We start from the raw sequence: 20,079 nt of genomic DNA, 5'->3' as shown, positions 1-20,079 counted from the left end.
CCAGCTCTACACCTTGTTATCTCAGATTCTTCAGCATCGGCAGTTCCCACTACCTCTGAATCAAATATACAACCTTACTGTATTTGAATGTTGTAATTTTAGTGAACTATTGACTTAGTGATCCTTGTGAAGTAGCTTCGAGTCTTAGGCAAATTGTTCTGCATTACACATTTCACTGGAAGTGTATGAATGCTGGATATGTTGTCCCATTTATAATTTTTGTAACAACGGGAACCTCCCCCATGCACTGACTGCAAAATCCAATTCAAACTTCATTTCTTTAGTTTAGTTTTTTTGTAGTCTGCATATAACATACCAATTTGATTTTCTTCCCCTTTAGTCCTTCTGTTAAATCTGTTTGCTGAGGCAGGGCACCCTGCAGTGAGGTTTGGCTCAGTAACACTGTGACCACAATAGCTAAACAGAAAAGATTTAATTTTGCCATGGGGGAAGGGGGAAGGCTCAGAAGTCTAGAAATTAGTTAGTTCCTCCAGGCAAGATTCCCAGGGGGTCAGAGACAAAAAAACTGCAGATGCTGGAATCCAAAGTAGACAAACAGGAGGCTGGATGAACACAGCAAGCCAGGCAGCATCTGGGGGAAAGGAGAAGTCAACGGTTCAGGTATTATCCTTCTTCAGGACTGGAGAAGGGTAATACCCGAAACATTGACTTCTCCTTTCCTCCAGATGCTGCCTGGCTTGAAGATTGCCAGGAATGGCTGGCATGGGAATCGTCTAGTCCACTCCAGGGGAACAGGCAACCAATCAAATCAACTATTGCTTCACTTTCAGAGCCTGCTGGCCTTTTCCCAACAGGCCCCCATGCTGAGTCCAGAGGTTGGGAGGCAGCGGGCCAGAGGGTCATAAATGTCCACCAATTGGTCCACTGAATAAACTGTAATGGATTTAAAAGTAGCAACCGTGGCCAAAACGATCCTGAAAAGGGGATTCTCCTCCACTCTGAACCTTTATAACAGTGGGCCTTTCTAACTCACCTTTAGCAGGCTTCTGAAAGCATCCACTTGTCCAGTTGAATGACAGCCATTCCTCTTAGTGGGCCACTTGTCTCTCTCTCCTCAAGTGGCCAGTGAAAGTGGAAGCAGACCATTAAGAGCCCACCTTTTATACCCTAGTGTCAGGGGTCCCTGGATGTCAAGCATGGTCTCTAAATGTGAGTGCAGTCCTGACACCCACAGAAAATTTATTCCAAGGTGCCTATTTATCTTCTTTGCTGAATTCTTGAGATGGGAACATTGATGGTCAGGTCAGTATTCATTGATAGTCTCCAGGTTGCTTAAGGTAGTGATTTGATACAACTGTTTCTGGCCCACTTCAAAACAGCAGTTCTGGATCTGTAGTCACTTTTTCTTAACTCATTCACGGACATGGGCATTTTTGGCAGTGGTGGGGGGGATTGAATGTTGAAGGCAGTGTTTGGTGTTGCTTTGTCCTGGAAGATGTCAAGCTTCTTGAGTGGTTTTGGAGCTGCATTCATCCAAGTAAATTGGGATTATTCCATCACACTGATTTGTGTTTTATAAATGATGGACAGGCTGTGAGCAATCAAGAAGCAAGTTATTCATCAGTGAATTGTCAGCCTCTTATCTGCTCTTTTAGACACAGCATTTTTTTGGCTAGAACAGTTTCTGGTCAATGGTAAGCCCGAGGATGTTGATGGTGGGGGATTCAGTGATGGTAATGCTATGGGATGTCAAGGGCAAGTTTGAATTCTTTATTGTTCAAGATATTCCATATCTGGCACTCATGCGGTGCAAATCTGAATGGCACTTATCAACCAAAGGTTGAATGTTGTCCAGGTCTTGTTGCAAGCGAACATTGAATGCTTCAGTTTCAGGAGTTGTGAATGGTACTGAACATTGTGCAATTATCTACAAACATCTATGATGAAAGGAAGGTCATTGAAGCAGCTGAAGATGTTTGAGCCTGTGGCCTCAGGAATTCCTCCAGAGATGTCCTGGAGTTGAAATGGCTGACCTCCAACAACTACAACCATTTTCCTTTGTTCCAAGTATGACTCCAACCAGCAGAGGTTTCCTCTGATTCCCAGTGACTCCAGATTTGCCAGGCCTCTTTCATTTTATAATCAGTAAAATGCTGCCTTGATTTTGAGGGCAGTCCTGCTTGCTTCACCTTGGGTTCAGCTCTTTCGTTTGGGTTCGTATCAAGGCTGCAATGAAGTCAGGAGGTGAGTGGACATGGCGGAACCCAAGAGTGTCAGTGAACAGGTTCTTATTATGTAAATGTTCCTTGATAGCATTGTTGATGAGACCTTCCATGATTTTGCTGATGATTGAGAGCAGACTTATTAGGCAGTAAGTGGCTGAGTTTTGTGGACATATCTGGGCTATTTTCTTCTTTGCCTATGTTGTTCCTCTTTTGGAAAAGGCTAGGGGGTGTGGCTAGTTCTAGAGCACAAGTCTTTAGTACTGTCTCCAATGTTGTCAAAGCCAATGGCCTTTGCAGTATCCAGTGCCTTCAGTTATTTCAGTCATATCACAAGGATTGAATTGATGGCTACCATCTTAAATGGGGTCCTTGAGGAAGAGCCTGAGATGGATTGCCCATTCATCACTTCTGGCTGAATAGATATTTTTAATCAACCTGTTCCACTAGCTAATGACACACCTCTGAAGCAGCATGGGACTTGAATCTAGGCCTTCTGGCTCAGAAGCAGGGACACTACCATAATGCCACAAGAACAAACACAGGCAAATGGGACTAGTTTTATTGTGAAAACTGGGTTGCATGGACAAGCTGGGCCAAAGGGCCTGTTTCTGTGCTGTAAACCTCTATCTCTCTATGATTCTATGACACGTCTCTGGCCATCTATGCTTGCAAATGCTTCAGCTTTGTCTTAGGCCCAGATCTGGTAAGGCTAGCAGATTTGCTTTGCTGAAGGATATTGATGACCAGCTGGATTTTTATGACAATCTGACATATTAATGGATGTATTTATGGAGACCAGCTTCTTGCTTCCAGGGTTTTTAAACAATCGAAATTCTCAAACTGCCATGCTGTGAGTGATTCAAATTCGCATTCACTACATAACTGATTGAGGCTTCTGCATTGTATAGTCAACATGGCTTTTAATTTCCATAGCGCAGCAGCCTATTGCATCAAACCTGTTAGCAACGTTTTAAGATGAAGATTTAAAACAGTCTTTTAAGGGCAACTGGATCTAGATAACAAATACTAACCTGCCACTGTAAGGACTTTTTGATAATCTGCACATTTCTGTCATTCTGCAAGAGATTTTTTTTTAAATTAGACTTGTATTTATACTTATGTAAAAGTCTAACATCCTGAGCTCAAAAACGTATGGTAGGAAGACAGAATTATGAAGGGAGAAATATTTTGACTGAAGACATCATTTTTAGAGGACAAATCTGACCTTTTCAAAACAAAGGGACTTGCACACATGATGGACATATCTTTCAGGGAACAATAACCTCTTGTGTGTGCGCGAATGGCTTTCTTTTGCATTAACAATTAAAAATCACATCTGTTGCTAGTATGCACCTGAAGCCACCTGCTGCTGTGATATGCCACGGGACCAGGTTCAGAAAGGGATATAAACGATAGGCAAAAAAATCATCACTGCGCAACTAAGAAGTGCAACATGGTCTGTGACGGAAAAATTGTAGAGAATTGTTGGCTGAATGACCACCTGGTAAAGTAATATTAAAGCCAGCACATTCCTGCTATCTCATTAGAGAATGACAACCAATGGCGAATTTAACCTGAGGATCACCACATTTCAGATGAGCTTGAGAAGACAGGATCTCCACGGTAACCTCAGTGAGTGTGGGAATTGAACCCGCAGTATTGGTGCTACTCTGTGGTACAAACCAGCCATTCAGCCACTAAGTTAACCAAATCCCTGATCATCTGGTAACAAACTCTTGTACACTGGGTCTCACTGGGCACTTGGTGTTGTGAGCATATGGTATTGCTTAGCAAGTTGATAAAGGGTTATTACAAAATGGAAATTGTATTCGAAGTTTCTAACATGCTGTAGTGGCAAACGCTGTTTCAGATTCTTAGAACTGTGATGCCCACAGCCTAAGAATTAGTAAAAAAAACACAACTCCAGCAAGATAACCAACCTCAGTGACAAAGGTAATCCTAAATTCCTGGCATATGCTCTGAGGGTGAGAATGAAAGGGAATAAGGTCGCAAGGAAGATGGGTGGTAATAAATAAAATGGACAAGGATTATAAGAACATAGGAGCAGGGTATGCCATTCAGCTCCTTAAACCTGTTTTTGTTTCTATATTGCCTTTGATATCTAGGAATGGTTATAGTTGTAGGCAGATTTACCTGAGGAAAGATAAACCTGGCTAAATAAAGTCCTACCAGATTGGTCAATTGCCTTGTCCAAACACAGCAGACCTACATTTCACAATGGCATCATCCAGACCCTCACAAGGGGTTTTGCCATGTAGACAAATCATCCATTAGGCTGATATGCTGTTCAGTGACAGGTGGGCATTGAAAGTGACCCCTTGGCCTGCACAGATACGTCTCACAACTTGGTCTTGAATAATACAGTTGAGGAAGAACTCCTGTTGCATCACAGGAAAATTTTCTCCATTATTTACGAGAAACTTAACCAGCATGGGCATTTTCCAGTCAGCTGACAGCAGAGAATGCAATGAGTAATGTCACTGAAATCCCCACCTGAACATTAGTCCCGAAACATGGTGACCATTCTGAAGGAGGCATCCAACAGTAGCTGAAGATACAGACCAACAAATACATCAGAGTCAACACAACAGAAACAGGTCATTCAACCTTTAGGGGGTGGCATGGTGGCTCAGTGGTTAGCACTGCTGCCTCACAGCGCCAGGGACCCAGGTTTGATTACACCCTTGGGCGACTGTCTGTGTGGAGTTTGCACGTTCTCCCTGTGTCTGTGTGGGTTTCCTCCGGGTGCTCCAGTTTCCTCCCACAATCTAAAGATGTGCAGGCTAGGTGGATTGGCCATGCTAAATTGCCCGTAGTGTTCAGGGATGTGTAGATTAGGTGGGTTATGGGGGGATGGGTCTGGGTGGGGTGCTCGGAGGGTCAGCGTGGACTTGTTGGCCGAAGGGCCTGTTTCCACACTGTAGGGATTCTATGATCTAACCTGATCCAGGCTGAAGTTCTGTTCCACACAAGACTTCACATTCAATACATCAACATATCCTTCTAACCCTTTCATCCTCTTGTCATTATCAAGTTTCCAATAAAACTAACTATACTACACACTTCAGCCACATGCTGTGGCAATAAATTTTACATTGTCAGCATTCTCTGGAGTAAAGAGGTTTCTTCTGAACTCCCTACTGGATTTATTAGTGAATATCTTAAATTTATAATCCACAAGGGAGGCAATGCCCTAGTAATCCAGTGATCCAGGTAATGTTCAGGGTGCCCAGGTTTGAATCCCACCAAGGCAGGTGGTGGAATTTGAATTCAATATGCCCTGTTCCACCTGCAGAACAGTGATCCTTGGGAAGGAGCTGCCTTAGGAGTGCTCCAGACTGATTCTGGACACCATGAAGTCTCAGGGCATCAGGTCGAACATAGGCAAGCAAATCTCCTGCAGATTACCACATATCATCCCCATTCAACTGATTAATCCAACATATCCCCTGTATTGAGCAGCACTTGGAGGAAACAGTGAGGGTGGCAAGTACACAGAATATATTCTGAATGGGTGACTTCAGTGTCCGGCAGCCCCACTACTAATCAAGCTGGTTGAGTTCTAAAGGACAAAGCTACTGGTCTGGATATGCAGCAAATGTTGAGGGAACCAATAAGAGGAAAAAACCTACTTCACCTCATTCCCACTAATCTGCCCTCTGCATCTGTCTATGACAGTATCAGTAAGTGACCACCGCACAATCTTTGTGGAGACAAAGTCCCACCTTTACACTGACTATACCATCCAGTGTGCTGTATGACACTATCACTGTGCTAAATCAGATAGACTTCAAATAGAGATAGTAAGAACTTCAAATATACCTGGCAACTCAAAATGAAGCATCCACGAGGCACTGTAGGCCAAGAGCAGTAGCTGAATTGTATTCCAACATGAGGTGCAGCCTCATTGTCTGCCATACCCCTCAGTCTACCATTACCATCATCCAGGCTATCAACTCTGCTTCAATGAAGAATGCAAGAGGGCATTTCAGAGCAGCCCCTGGTGGTGGATAATTAAACAACTTACTAAAGGAGGAGGTTCCATAAATATCCCCATCCTCAACAGCAGGGGAGTCCAGCACAAAAGATAAGGCTGAAGAATTTGCAACTATCTTCAGCTAGAAGTTCTGTGTGGGTGATCCAGCTCAACCTCCTCCAGAGATCCCCACCATCACAGATACCAGTCTTTAGCCAATTCAATTCACGCCACATGATATCGAGAAACAATTGACAGAACTGGAGACTGCAAAGGCTATGGGCCCTGAAAAGATCCTGGCAACAGTACTGAAGATGTGTTCCAGAACGTGCCATGCTCATAGTCAAACTGTTCTAATAGTTGCAACACTGGCGTCTACCTGACAATGTGGAAAATTGCCTAGGTATGCACACAAACAGCAGGACAAATCCAACCTGGCCAATTACCATCCCATCAGTCTGCTCTCGAACATCAGTAAAGTTATGGAAAGTTTAATCAACAGTGCTATCATGCAGCACCAGCAATAACCTGCTGAGTGATGCCCAGCTTGGGTTCCACCAGGGCCATGACAGCTTTGGTTCAAACATGGACAAAAGAGCTGAATTCCTTAATATGAAGCCACATTTGACCATGTGTGGCGTCATGGAGCCCTAGCAAAACTGAAGTCAATGGGAATCAGAGGTAGAACTCTCTGCCGTTTGAAGTCATACCTGGCACATAGGAAGATGCCTGTCATTGTTGGAGGTCAGTATTTTCAGCTCCAGGACATCTCTGCAGGAGTTCTTCAGGGTAGTGTCCTAGGCCCAACCATCTTCAGCTGCTTCATCAATGACCTTCCCTCCATCATAAAGTCAGAAGTGGTGATGTGCAATCATTGGCAAACAATGTTCAGCACCATTCATAACTCCTCAGATGCTGAAGCAGTCCGTGTTCAAATATACCAAGATCTGGACAATATCCAGTTTGGGCTTTCAAGTAGCAAGTAACATTCACACTACATGAATACTAACAATGACCATCCCCAGCAAGAGAGAATCTAACCACTGCTTCTTAACATTTAATGACATCACCAATGAACCCCAAATATCAACATCCATTGACCAGAAACTGAGCCAAGCTAGCCACATAAATACTGTGGCTACAAGAGCATGTCAGATGCTAGGAATCTTACATCAGGTAACTCAGCTCCTGACTCCCCTAAAACCTGTCCACCATCTGCAAGGCGCACATCAGGAGTGTGATGGAATATTCTCCCACTTGCCTGGAGGGGTGCACATTAATAACAGTCAAGAACCTTGACATCATCCAGGACAAAGCAGCCCACTTGATTGGCACCACATTCTCAAACATCCATTCCCTCCACAAGGACACTCAGTATCAGCAGTGCGTGTCATATACAAGATGCACTGCAGAAATTCACCAAGGCTCCTTAGTCAGCACCTTTCAAACCTATGACCACTTCCATCTGTAAGGATAATGGAGCGGATACATGGCAACACCATCACCTTCAAGGTTCTCTCCAAACCACTCACCATCCTAATTTGAAAATATATTATCATTCCTCCAGTATCGCTTGGTTAAAATCCTGGACCACCGCCACTAACCCCCCACCCCACAACAGCATTGTGGGTTTAACTATAGCAACTTGACTGCAATGTTTCAAGAAGGCCACTTATCACCACTTTCTCCTGGGCAACTAGGTATGGACAATGAATGCTGACCCAGCCAATGATGCCCATATCTGTGAGTGAATTTTAAAACAAATTCTGGTCTTCACAAAGGTGGGAGTATCCTCTCGACATTGACCGTATAAAATACTTCCATAACGTGAAGGTGTCCCTCACATTTGCTTTTCTGGGGAAAGCAGTCCCCAGTGCGCTCAATATTTCCCAATAGGTAAAACCTCTTAAGGGAGTCAGTTAGCTGGTTTGTGATAGAGTGTTACAGAAACAACACAGTTTCAATTCTTGTGCCAGCTCAGGTTCTCCTTCTCAATCTCTCCCCTTGCCTGAGGTGTGGTGACCCTCAGATTAAATCACCCACTGGTCGTCTCTATAATGAGAGAGTGGGATTACGGCAAATTTACTCAATTTGTCAGTCTGGTAATATTTCAGGTTGACAACCTCTCATGAGAACTGCTGTTGACCTTCTCTGCTCTAAGATTTTTTACCTCCCTTCATACATGAAGTGCTTCATCCTTGCACCTATTCTATTAAATCTCCTCTTCACCTAATCCAAGGCCTATAATAAAGCATGGTCACTGTACTCAAGCTGAATCTATCAGTGTTTTACAAAGATTTAATGTAATTTCCTTCCTCTGAACTCTATTCCTATATTAATAAAGTCAAAGATCTACATGGTTTTTCAATGATATTATCAACTTGTCCTGTAATTTTCAGATTTGTGTGCATACATCCCTCAGTCTCTCTGTTTTAAAGTTGCCTCTTCTCATTCTTCTTCCAATATGTCACTTCCCACCTTTCTGTGTTAAATTGCATCTATCATTTGTCTGCTTATTTCAATGTGATATCTTTGTCCTCCTGAATTCTGTTATATACTTCTTGTAGTTTACTACAGCTGAGTTTCATGTCATTTGCAAACTTTTGGTTATATCTTATAAATCCAAATCCTGTGGCTATAAAGACATGCAGCCTTATATACACACAAGCATATGGTCCACCTGCAAGCAGCAATACATGTAGGCATGCCCACATGCTCAAAAAGCAATACAGATATAACCACACATACACACGCAAACACAGACAGTCACACAAGTGAACATAAAAATGCAAGAACACATTTTCTTTCTGAAAGTTTTGTGAACAAAGTTCTTAGGTTTCCGAACGTCCTCTCAAAAGGTGAAATGGAAGCTTCAGATTATTGTTCAATGTTTCAGAACCTATGCCTGAACTCTAGGGGATTTCTGGATCCAATGTTGGCAATTCCACAGGAGAACTACCAAAACTGCCACATCCAGTTGGGAATCCTGACTCTTGCCTGTCATGCCCATCTTTCTATTTCAGTTTCTGCAGACAGCAATATTTTTGCACTTTTCTGCAGTCATCTCTTCAAGCATTGGTGTTGCTGCTTTGGAAAATTCCAACATACTCCTCCTTGTGCTCCAGTTTTCCACCATCCTCTGTGTTTCTCCAAGTATGGTTTCTCACACACCCCAATTTTAATCACTCCACCATCAACGGCCCTGTCTTTAGCTGCCTGGGCACCAGCTCCACACTCCCTCCCTAAACTTCTTCTCCTGTCTCTCCTCCTTCATGACTCCCCTTAAAATCAAGCAGTCCATGAACAACCTACTGGTCATCTGACCCAATATCTCATGTGGCTGGTTGTTAAATTATATTTGTTGTAGCTCATAAGATGTGCCTTGGGATGTTTTGCACATCCTAAAGAAATGTAGGCTGATTTTGCTGCTCTCGTTGCCTTCTTCTTGAATATCCCAATTGCTGTTGTCCTAAAAGCAAGTTAGCCGCTGTCACACGCACAGTGGGTCAGAGAAAGCACAATGTGCATGAGTCAGTGGCTCACCTACCCCTGGAGTGAGTGAATCTGCAGTCCGGGCTCCGAATCTGAGCAGTCCCTCCCTATCCACCAACTTGCAGGCCCCTCTGCACAGGCTCTTCCTCTGGCCTTGCATTCTTATATTCTTACTTTCTCTCTACCCACCGGCCCCCTGTCCCTACCCTCCCCAAACCCCCTCACTGCCAGCTGGCCCTCTCTCTTTCCCATTCACACACTCACCGTCCATCCCTCCCTCTCTAATTGCCTACCTTCTCCACACTTTGCCTTCTTTTCATCCATTTCATTTTCCTTCTCATTTGGTCAAAACCACATCGCTCCCCCCTGTTTCTGTCCTCACTCGTTACCCCATCAGTTGTTTATTTCCCTTGTTTTGCTTCTCTCCTCGCTTCCGTTTTGGCACTTCCTGACTTTCTTCCTTGCTTTGTTACACTCCTTTCCTCCACTGCGTCACCCTCCATTTCTTGGTTTTCCATCGCCCTCGTTTGGTTTCTCCCTCTATTTCTTTCTCTCCCAATTTTGCTCCCCCCGACCCCTCCCACTCTACATTGCACTCTCCCGTTCGGATTCCATCTCATGCCACCCCCTCTCTCTCTGTCTGACTATAACATACCGACTGTCTGTCCTTCTGTGTTTTGAATTCACTGTCCCTTTATTTCTCTCCCACTATTTTTGCTCTCTTTCTGACCCTCTATCACTGTCACTTTGTTTCTGCCTCAGCGCTATCCCCAGTCCTCCTGTGACTGATAGCAGCTTGCTCCAACTGTTGAATGGATCCCCAACACCTTCTCACCCACACGTCACTGTGGGTCATCTGGAAGAGACAGAAAGTGAAACAGAGGGCGAGTCTGTGGGAGGAGAAAGGATAGGATGAGGGGAAGACAAAGAGTGGAGGGGGGTGAAGGGGTCAAAGGATAAGGGGAGTAACATGAGGAGAGTGAAGGGGAGGAAGTGGCAGGGTGGAGGAGAGGGAAGAGTGGGGTAGAGGGAAAGGTTTTTGGAGGAAGGCTGGGGAGTGGAGAGAGGTGGGGTGTAGGGAAAGGGTGGAGCACGTGGAGGGGTTGAGGGTTGTGTGATGGGAGGAGGGTCGCGGTTTGGGGGTGGGGATGGCGGGGGGGGAAGTGTGGCGGAACGAGGATCTAAAACCCAGAGAGGGCTAGATAGGAAGGAAGGATGGCGAGGGAAAAGGAAAGAGAGAGAAGGGAGAGAGTGATAGAGCTCCCAGATAAAAGCTAGCTCAGGGTGAGGTGGGGGGTTAGAGACCAGGCAGGATGGAGAGGCGATACTTGCTGCTTGAGATGCATGATCCGCTCTGTCCTGCCGCTGGCTCCTGGGGAAGCGGTGATGAGTGCCCGAGGCTTCTCTCTCTGTCTCCACAGTCGGAGTGTTGCTGAGGGTATGGTCCGGGAATCCCCTGCTGGTTACACAGGGACGGAGAGAGGGACAACAAAGCCTCCTCTTCCTGCTCCAAGCTGGACTCTGGAGCTGGCAGGAACATCGATCCTGCCTCCCGCCCGCTGCATTGCTGGGGGAGTGTTTGATCAACTGACCCAGTGCCAGTGCAGTGACAAGCTGCACGTAAACCTCGGATTACACAACAGCAGGCAGTGTGGCGGGGCCATCAGTGTGTGAGCGCGGAGTCAGGCTCTAGTCCGCTCTACATCACCTAATATGTACAACTAGTGCACAGGAGGATCCCAGGGGCCCTGGGAACTGCTCCTCTTCCACATTCATAAAGCAGAAATTACTCTATCGACATCAGAGCCTCCCCCACTGTAATTAAAAAGGGTAGTAGGACCATGATCGCTGCTGGGCTCAGCCATTCTCACTCAGCTTTCACTTTCACGATGAAACTAACAGCACAAGACTGGCGAAAACTTACATTCGTGTAGCACCTTACACAACATTAGGACTTCACAGCCAATGAAATACTTTTTGAACTGCAGCCGACCGTTTTAATGTAGGGCTTGCAACAGCGACTCTGCACACAATAAGGTCCCGCAGAGTAATGAACGGATATTCTGTTCCTTATCTAAGGAAGGATATTCTGGCTTTGAAGGGAGTGCAACGAAGCTTAACCAAACTGGTTCCTGGAATGGCAGGAAACAAACCAGAAATTGCTGGAAAAGCTCAGCAGGTCTGGCAGCATCTGGGAACGAAAAAACAGAGCTAACTTTTCAGGTCAGGTGACCCTTCCTCAGAACCTTCCTCCTGGAATGGCAGGACTGATATATAAGGACAGACTAGATCAGTTACAGCTCTTTTCAGAGTTTAGAAGAATGAGGGGGGAATCTCAGAAGCCTATAAAATTCTAACATTACTAAACAGCGTAAATTCAGGAGGCGTTCTAAGAAAGGTGACCGAATTTGAAACATTAACGCTGATTTCTCTCCACAGATGCTGCCAGAAGTGCTGAGATTGTCCAGCAATTTCTGTTTTTGTTTCTAAATTCAGAGAGAATATTTCCGATGACCCAGGAGTCCAGAATCAGGGATCACAGTTCAATGATGTGGGGATTTAAGACTGAGATGAGGAGAAATTTCTTCAGTCAGAGTTGTGGGCCTGTCGAATTCCCTGCCACATAAAGCAGCTGAAGACAAAACTCTGAATATTTTCAAGAATGAGTTAAATACAGTTCTTAGGGCTAAAGGGATCAAAGGGTAGGGGGAGAAAATGGGAACAGGCTACTGAATTGGATGATCAACCATGATGGTACTGAATGGCAGATAGGTTCGAAGGGCCAAATAGCCCACTCTTGCTCCTATTATCCATGTTTCTGTGATTTTTTTTTGAGATGTGAACTGTCCAGAGCATTGGGGACAATTCCCATGGTCTTTGAACAGAATTCGGTGCTTTAAGGTCTGTGTGACAGGACAAATAGGGCCTCAGTTTAATATGTCATCAAAGAGACAGCACCTCTGAGAGTGTAAAACCCCTTTATCACTATCAAACACTGCAGCACTTCCTCACTACTTAAATAAGAATGTCAATCTAGATCTTGTGCTGAAATGTCTGGAGTCAGACATGAACTTTCAACCTTGTGACTCAGAGACATAAACCACAGTCAATTTCTTCAGTCCATCAAGTATACCTACATTCGTGTTTAACTCTCTCATAATCCTGAACCCCTTTTGGTTCCTTCTTAAAACCAGTTAAATTTTCCTCACTGCTGCTGATAACCTGTTTCACCGACTCACCTTCATTTTAATTAAACAATGAGTTATTGTGTATTTTCAAGTCTTTTTATCATTGAAATGAAATGTGAATGTGTGATCAAGGGTTAATGTTGTGGGTGAGTCAGTGAGCTCTGCTCTTGCACTTGTGGTTTCTCTAGGTCATCATGTATTCTTATATAGAAAGCTCAGCCTCCTGCTTCTTGTTTCTGTTTTGTTACCGGATGGCCACTCCTGGATTTATAGTACAACAGCTTCCGTGTAACTTCATCACAGGCTGATGATCTTTTTAAAAGTACACAGTTTGTTTTTCCTAACCTACAAACAAAAGTTGCATGCATGTCAATGGACCATGTCCTTTGTCAACTGTGACATATTTTGTGATGCCTTGAGGTCATGAAAGGCTCAATATAAATACAATGTGACAACTATGAAATCAAACTATAGTCCCAAATGCGGGGCTAGTCAATAACCAGGTTCCAGAATTGTTCTGGTGTCTTAAACTCTGTGGATTCTTCACAGCCTTGAACTGGGCATGTTGCCAACATTCACTTGAATGCAACCGATCCTTTGTATCACACATTGGTTATGTTTTCAGAGTGACATCTCTCTCCCAGTTTAGCAGCTTCTTAAGATCACATATTGTCACCTGATCTAATTCCTTCTTGGTTTGGATGACCATCTGAAGTGCCTTGGAATTTTTAAATTTTAATTTACATTCTGAATGTAAAATTTAATATTATTCCTGAGGCATTTTGATAATATTATGAAGTGTTATATCAATGCGAGTATTGATGCCTCTAATGTAGTAACTACACACATTTCTGTTTATAGAGGCTTCATACTTTGGATATCATACATAATTGTACTGTTGATTGATTCTGCCTCTCAACTGGGATCTGTTCTGTATTTTTCAATTAAAGAAAACAAGAAACTACATTTATATATTCCCCTTTCACAACTGCAAAATATCCTTTCAATCCTTTTTAATCAATGGCAATACTTCAAACTAATCAAATGTTGTAGCATAGGAAATTGGGCAACCAATTTGTACACGAGAACCCAGAAACAGGATTGGAATAAATGACTAAGTTATCAGTTTTCAGGCATTAATTGATGGATAGATATTGTCCAGATTAGTGGGGAGTATTCTCCTATTCTTATTAAAATAGATTATTCCACTTTGGCCTGAGAAACTCAATATTTCATCTAAAAGATAGAACTGCCGACAGTGCAGCACTCTGTAGTCAGTGTGGTATTAGTTTAGATTATGCGCTGAAGTTGCGCTTGACCCTACAATATTTCAGTTCCAAGTCGAATGGGGTAATCACTGAACCATGGGTGAGATTGAAATTAGCAAAAATCTAAAACAGCTCATGGTCCCTGAGATTGTATTTGCAATTTAACAGTGTAGCTTTTAAGAAGCCAAATTCCACAGAATAAGTGGAATATGCATTACAAAACTACACAAAACTCTCAGCTTTTAAACGGTGAAACATCTAACTTACAGCAAATGATGCCATACTGAAAAAAAACTGTGCATTACTAAACATATATAAGATCTTCCTGTCCAGTAATGAGATTTTATAAGCTACTTACTAGGGGTTGATAGCTGGGGAGATTCCCATTGTCTCTGTCGTAGTTTTCAGCTTCAGAATACTTATGCCTAGATGGGCTGTTCCCAGGGTGAAATGTGCTGCTCACAGTGGGCCGTGAATCCAATCCTTCTGACTCTGATAAGGAAAAATGACCCTGAGCGGATGATTACGCAAGTTTCCTGCTGGATGTCCAAACAGTCTTCACTCAACAAGGACATGATCAGAATGATTCTTGCTAAAGTCAGACCCTCACAGTCAGCAAAGGAAAAAATGTAAAGTCCTATTAGCATGGATTAGGTACAAATCTAGATTCCAGCAGCTGATTAGGATGCAAATCATAGACCTGAAATGTATCAGTTATGAAGGGGCTCAGTATTGCTGTTTGTAACAGAGGTCCGGCCCATTCCCTGATCCTGTGTAGCACAAGTCATCTGATCCATCTTCTCCATTATCTTGAAGTCAAATTGTATCTGCAGGGACACCATGTTAAGGCCCTGGATAAAGGGGAAGGGGGAATGTTGCCAATGTTGCTTCACCTTAATGGCCATCATGTGGGGCTGCATCAAGCTGTGCATGGATCTTCTGTCCTAAGATACAGAATGTCACTACATGCTTAGATTCTACCTATGCTGGGTATAACAAAGGATAGGTCTGGCCACATTGCCATTGAACAGTTCAAGTGATAAAAACAATCTATACAGACGTTGGAAATCTGTAATTAAAACAGAAAGTGCTGTAGACACTCAGCAATTCTTGCAGCATTTTCAGAGACAGAAGAAGAATGAACATTTCATGTCCAATGTAAGTCTTCTTTGGAAGTGAAGGGTTTTGGAAAAGTGTTGGGTTTTATGCTATAGAAAGGAGTGGGAGGAGGAGCAAGAGGAACAGATGGTAAGGTGTCCATAGCAAAAGGCAATGCAAGTACTAATGCGAGTAGAAAAGTGGTAGAGGTGAAGAGTAGGTCTTAATGGTAGGGGTATTAGAAGAGGTCAGCTCTACTGAGAACAAACTCATGTAAACTAGAGAGAGTGGGGTGGGAGGGAGATGGTGGGTGGTAGAGGAGGAAGGTAATCAAAATAAAGGACTGAATTCAACGTTGAGGCCTGAAGGCTTTAAGTAGAAAATAAGGTGCTGTTTCTACAGCTTCTCTGGAACCCTGCAGCAGGCCTACAGCAGAAACATCAGCATGATAGCAAAATTGAAATGGAAAACAATTGGAACGTTGGGATTATTCTTAATGACAGACTGGAGATGTGCCACACAGCCTGTGTTTGGTTTTGCCAATGTAGAAGAAACTTCATTGTGAGCAGTGAATAAAATAGACTAGATTGAAAGAAGTATACTGCTTCACCTGGAAGGTATGTTTGTAGTCTTTGACTGTGAGGAGGGAGGCAGTAAAGGAGTAAGATTTATACAGTGTGCAATTGCATGGGAAGGTGCCATGCTCTGTGTGGGGAGGGAGTGTGGATGATAAGGTGTGGGGATGGAGTAACAGAGGAGTGGACCAGTGTGTCCTGGAGGAAATGGTCCTTTTGGAATGCTGACATGGAAGGGCAGAAGAAGAAGTATTAAGTGGTGGTATTCTGCTGGAGATGGCAGAAATGGCTGAGGATAATCCTTTGAATGGTGAGAATGGTGACAAATGAGGACAGGGTGAGGGCAGAAATGCAGGAAATGGATCAGGCACAGATGAGACCCAGTCAACCACATGGGTTGGGAATGGGGGTGAGGGGGCAGTAGGCCTCATTGGAGGACAAAGGGAGATATATGCGAGAAACAAAATGCTGTACATACAGGAAGCAGGGTGTGATGAAGAGTAATGCAGACAACTGCATGTTACAGACATAGATGTAATCTTGGGTAGGTTCAAAATACATTCAATGGATTTTAAGGTTGAATCTATGTGGAGTACATTAGAGATGTAGGGCAGTCATTATGACTGTCAAAGCAAGTTTTAGTAAAACCTTATCAAACAATAATGGAAAGCAATGAAAGTAAAGAAACTGAAAAATTAAAATAGAAATCCAGTCAGAGAGAATTACAGGACATTTTCAAAGTGAATTTACCAGGAATAGGAGATTACCTCAAGGAGTTGAACTATACCTTATCACTGTCCCTTGTGGAAACATTAGTACAGAAAAATACTTTGACCTCAGTCTATCAGACAATGGTCAGTATCTAATATTCTAGAAGTCCTATAGGAAAAAGAGATACTGATTCTGTTGCATATTACCTTAGCAGACTTTCAAAGTCATTTGATAGTTGCCTCATTGCCAGAAGTTTCAAACACTCTCCAAGATATATCTTGGCTGATGATGAAAAGGGCACTTCTCATCAGTTTGCTCACGTACTCCTGGATGCTTTACAACACTGTCCAATGTAGCTGAGACGGCTGTGGTCGTGATGAACCTGCTGCACAGCTCCTCCAGAACATGCTTTTGCAATGAAGATCTGAAATTAGCCAAGTGTCAATTTTAGCAATATTCTAAATTTCATGGAGATTTTCACTCTGTGAGACCAACTGAGTTTTCTCACAGTACCTTCCCAAACTAACCTCATTACCAATGCCCAACACCCCTACAGCACCTCACTCATCATTTTGTCCCACTCATTATAGGTGGAAGTACTCACCACGGCTGGGACATCCTGGGATTTCTGGCATTGGTGCCATATTGAAAAGGCAGCTTTGCACCCAGTCAAGAACTAGCAGTCCAGAGCTCCCTGCACGGTTCATTTTTATTTGCCATGCAAAGCCCGAAGGAACAGACAGAAAAGCCCCCAGAAGGTCAGTGACCTTCTCCACTCTGGCAGAGCAAGTGCCACCATCTTCTCCCACTACCTCACACTGACTCTGTCTCTGCTACCACACCCATTTCATGGCCTACCACTCATGCCATTCCCTGCAACATCTTCCCTCACTCTCTTCAGGTACCCCAGTCCTCAGACTGATAAGCCTGCCTACTTCTCACTCACTCAACAGATCTCACCACCTTTCCCCCATCTGCACCAACACATCTGACTGCCTTCAGGCTGGCGGCTGCCATGAAGAGGCCCAGCACTCTCAGTGTCTGCTGGATATATGCCCAGACATGTACTCCATCCTTCTAACCATTGGTAGGTGACAGGGGGATGAGGGTCCTTGACCTCATTCCAGGTTCCTGCCTCAAAAGAAAAAGGACAATAGGCGTCCAGCTGGAGGAGTAGTCATACATAGGCCCTTGAAAAAGTCTCCTCTCAGGACACACTAGAGAATGGCTGGGCCTTCTACCTCCATCCTACCTTGCTCCCTCAGACCTGAGGAGGCTCAGTCTGAAGATGGTGTACCTGCCTCTGGGCAGGACGCACTCAGTATGTCCGGGCCCTCTGGACATAAGCATCTTGGTTACCCCTCCAACTTTCACTTTAAGAATTGTCACCATCAAGTTTCTAACTGGCTGGAAGAATGGGAATCTAACATAAGAACTAGGAGCAGGAGTAGGCCATCCGGCCCCTCGAGCCTGCCCCGCCATTTAATAAGATCATGGCTGATCTTTTTGAGACTCAGCTCCACTTACCCGCCTACTCACCATAACCCTTAATTCCTTTACTGTTCAAAAATTTATCTAGCCTTGCCTTAAAAACATTCAGCGAGGTAGCTTCAACCGCTTCACTGGGCAGGGAATTCCACAGATTCACAACCCTTTGGGTGAAGAAGTTCCTCCTGACCTCAGTCCTACATCTGCTTCCCTTTATTTTGAGGCGATGCCCTCTAGTCCTAGTTTCACCTGCTAGCGGAAACAACCTCCCTGCCTGCACCTTGTCTATTCCCTTCATAATCTTATATATTTCTATAAGATCTCCCCTCATTCTTCTGAATTCCAATGAGTATAATTCCAGTCTACGCAGTCTCTCCTCATAATCGAACCCTCTCAACTCTGGAATCAACCGAGTGAATCTCCTCTGCACCCCCTCCAGTGCTAGTATATCTCTTCTCAAGTAAGGAGACCAAAACTGCACACAGTACTCCAGGTGTGGCCTCACCGGGACCCTATACAGCTGCAGCATAGCCTCCCTGTTTTTAAACTCCATCCCTCGAGCAATGGTAGACAAAATTCCATTTGCCTTTTTAATTACCTGCTGCACCTGCAATCCTACATTTAGCGATTCATGCACAAGGACACCCAAGTCCCTCTGCACAGCAGCGTGCTGCAATTTTTTACCATTTAAAACATAGTCCATTTTGCTGTTATTCCTACCAAAATGGATGACCTCACACTTATCAACATTGTACTCCCCCTGCCAGATCTTTACCCACCCACTTAGACTATCTATATCCCTCTGCAGGCTTTGAGTGTCTTCTGCACACTTTGCTCTACCACTCACCTTAGTGTCATCTGCAAATTTTGACACATCACACTTAGTCCCCAATTCCAAATCATCTATTTAAATTGTAAACAATTTAGGTCCCAACACTGATCCCTGAGGCACACCACTAGCCACTGACTGCCGACCAGAAAACACCCATTTACCCCTACTCTTTGCTGTCTACTGGTCAACCAATCCTCTATCCATGCCAATACATTACCTGTAATACCATGCAACTTTATCTTATGTAGCAGCCTTTGGTGTGGCACCTTGTCAAATGCCTTCTGGAAGTCCAGATACACCACATCCACAGGTTCCCCATTGTCTACCATGCAAGTAATGTCCTCAAAGAATTCCACCAAATTAGTTAGACATGACCTACCCTTCATGAATCCATGCTGGGTCTTCCCAATGGGACAATTTATATCCAGATGTCTTGCTATTTCTTCCTTAATGATAGATTCAAGCAATTTCCCCACTACTGAAGTTAAGCTAACTGGCCGATAGTTACCTGCTTTTTGTCTACTTCCTTTTTTAAACAGTGGCATCACATTGGCTGTTTTCCAATCTGTGGGAACCACCCCAGAGTCCAGTGAATTTTGGTAAATAATTACTAGTGCATTTGCTATTTCCCCCATCACCTCTTTTAGTACCCTGGGATGCATTTCATCAGGGCCAGGAGACTTGTCTACCTTTAGCCCCATTAGCTTGCCCAGTACTGCCTCCTTAGTGATAATGATAATTTCTAGGTCGTCACCTGCTATAACCTTCTTGCCATTAGTTTTCGGCATGTTATTTGTGTCTTCCACTGTGAAGACCGACGCGAAATAACTGTTTAATGTCTCGGCTATTTCCTCATTCCCAGTTATTAAATTGGCCTTCTCATCCTCTAAAGGACCAATGTTTACCTTCACCACTCTTTTATGATTTACATATTTATAGAAACTTTTGCTGCCTGTTTTTATATTCTGAGCTAGTTTACTTTCATAATCTATCTTACTTTTCTTTATAACTTTTTTTGTGGCTTTCTGTTGGCCTTTAAAGATTTCCCAGTCTACTAGTTTCCCACTACTCTTTGCTTTTTTGTATGTGTTTTTTTTCAATCTGATACTTTCCTTTGTTTCCTTAGACATCCATGGCTGGCTCTCTCTTTTCCTACAGTTCTTCCTTATCACTGAAATATACTTCTGCTGAGCACTGTGAAAAATCGCTTTGAAAGTCCTCCACTGTTCCTCAATTGACCCACC

General features: G+C 43.8%; 1 long non-coding RNA gene across 1 annotated transcript in view; it reads right to left on the bottom strand.

Moving 5' to 3' along the window:
• LOC125485205 overlaps nt 1–11,692 on the bottom strand; it is a 23,699-nt gene extending 12,007 nt beyond the window's left edge. Inside the window, exons 1-2 of the long non-coding RNA XR_007263945.1 lie at nt 11,600–11,692; nt 3,218–3,262 (exon numbers count right to left, since the gene is read on the bottom strand). This is a non-coding gene — a long non-coding RNA (uncharacterized LOC125485205). The remainder of the gene's footprint in view (nt 1–3,217; nt 3,263–11,599) is intronic.
• Nucleotides 11,693–20,079: the final 8,387 nt, after the last annotated feature.

This window comes from Rhincodon typus, chromosome 17 (genome assembly GCF_021869965.1).
Source record: "Rhincodon typus isolate 14 chromosome 17, sRhiTyp1.1, whole genome shotgun sequence".
Taxonomy (NCBI): Eukaryota; Metazoa; Chordata; class Chondrichthyes; order Orectolobiformes; family Rhincodontidae; genus Rhincodon; species Rhincodon typus.
The sequence above is the reverse complement of the archived record's forward strand: the minus strand, read 5'-3'. Positions and strand labels throughout refer to the sequence as shown.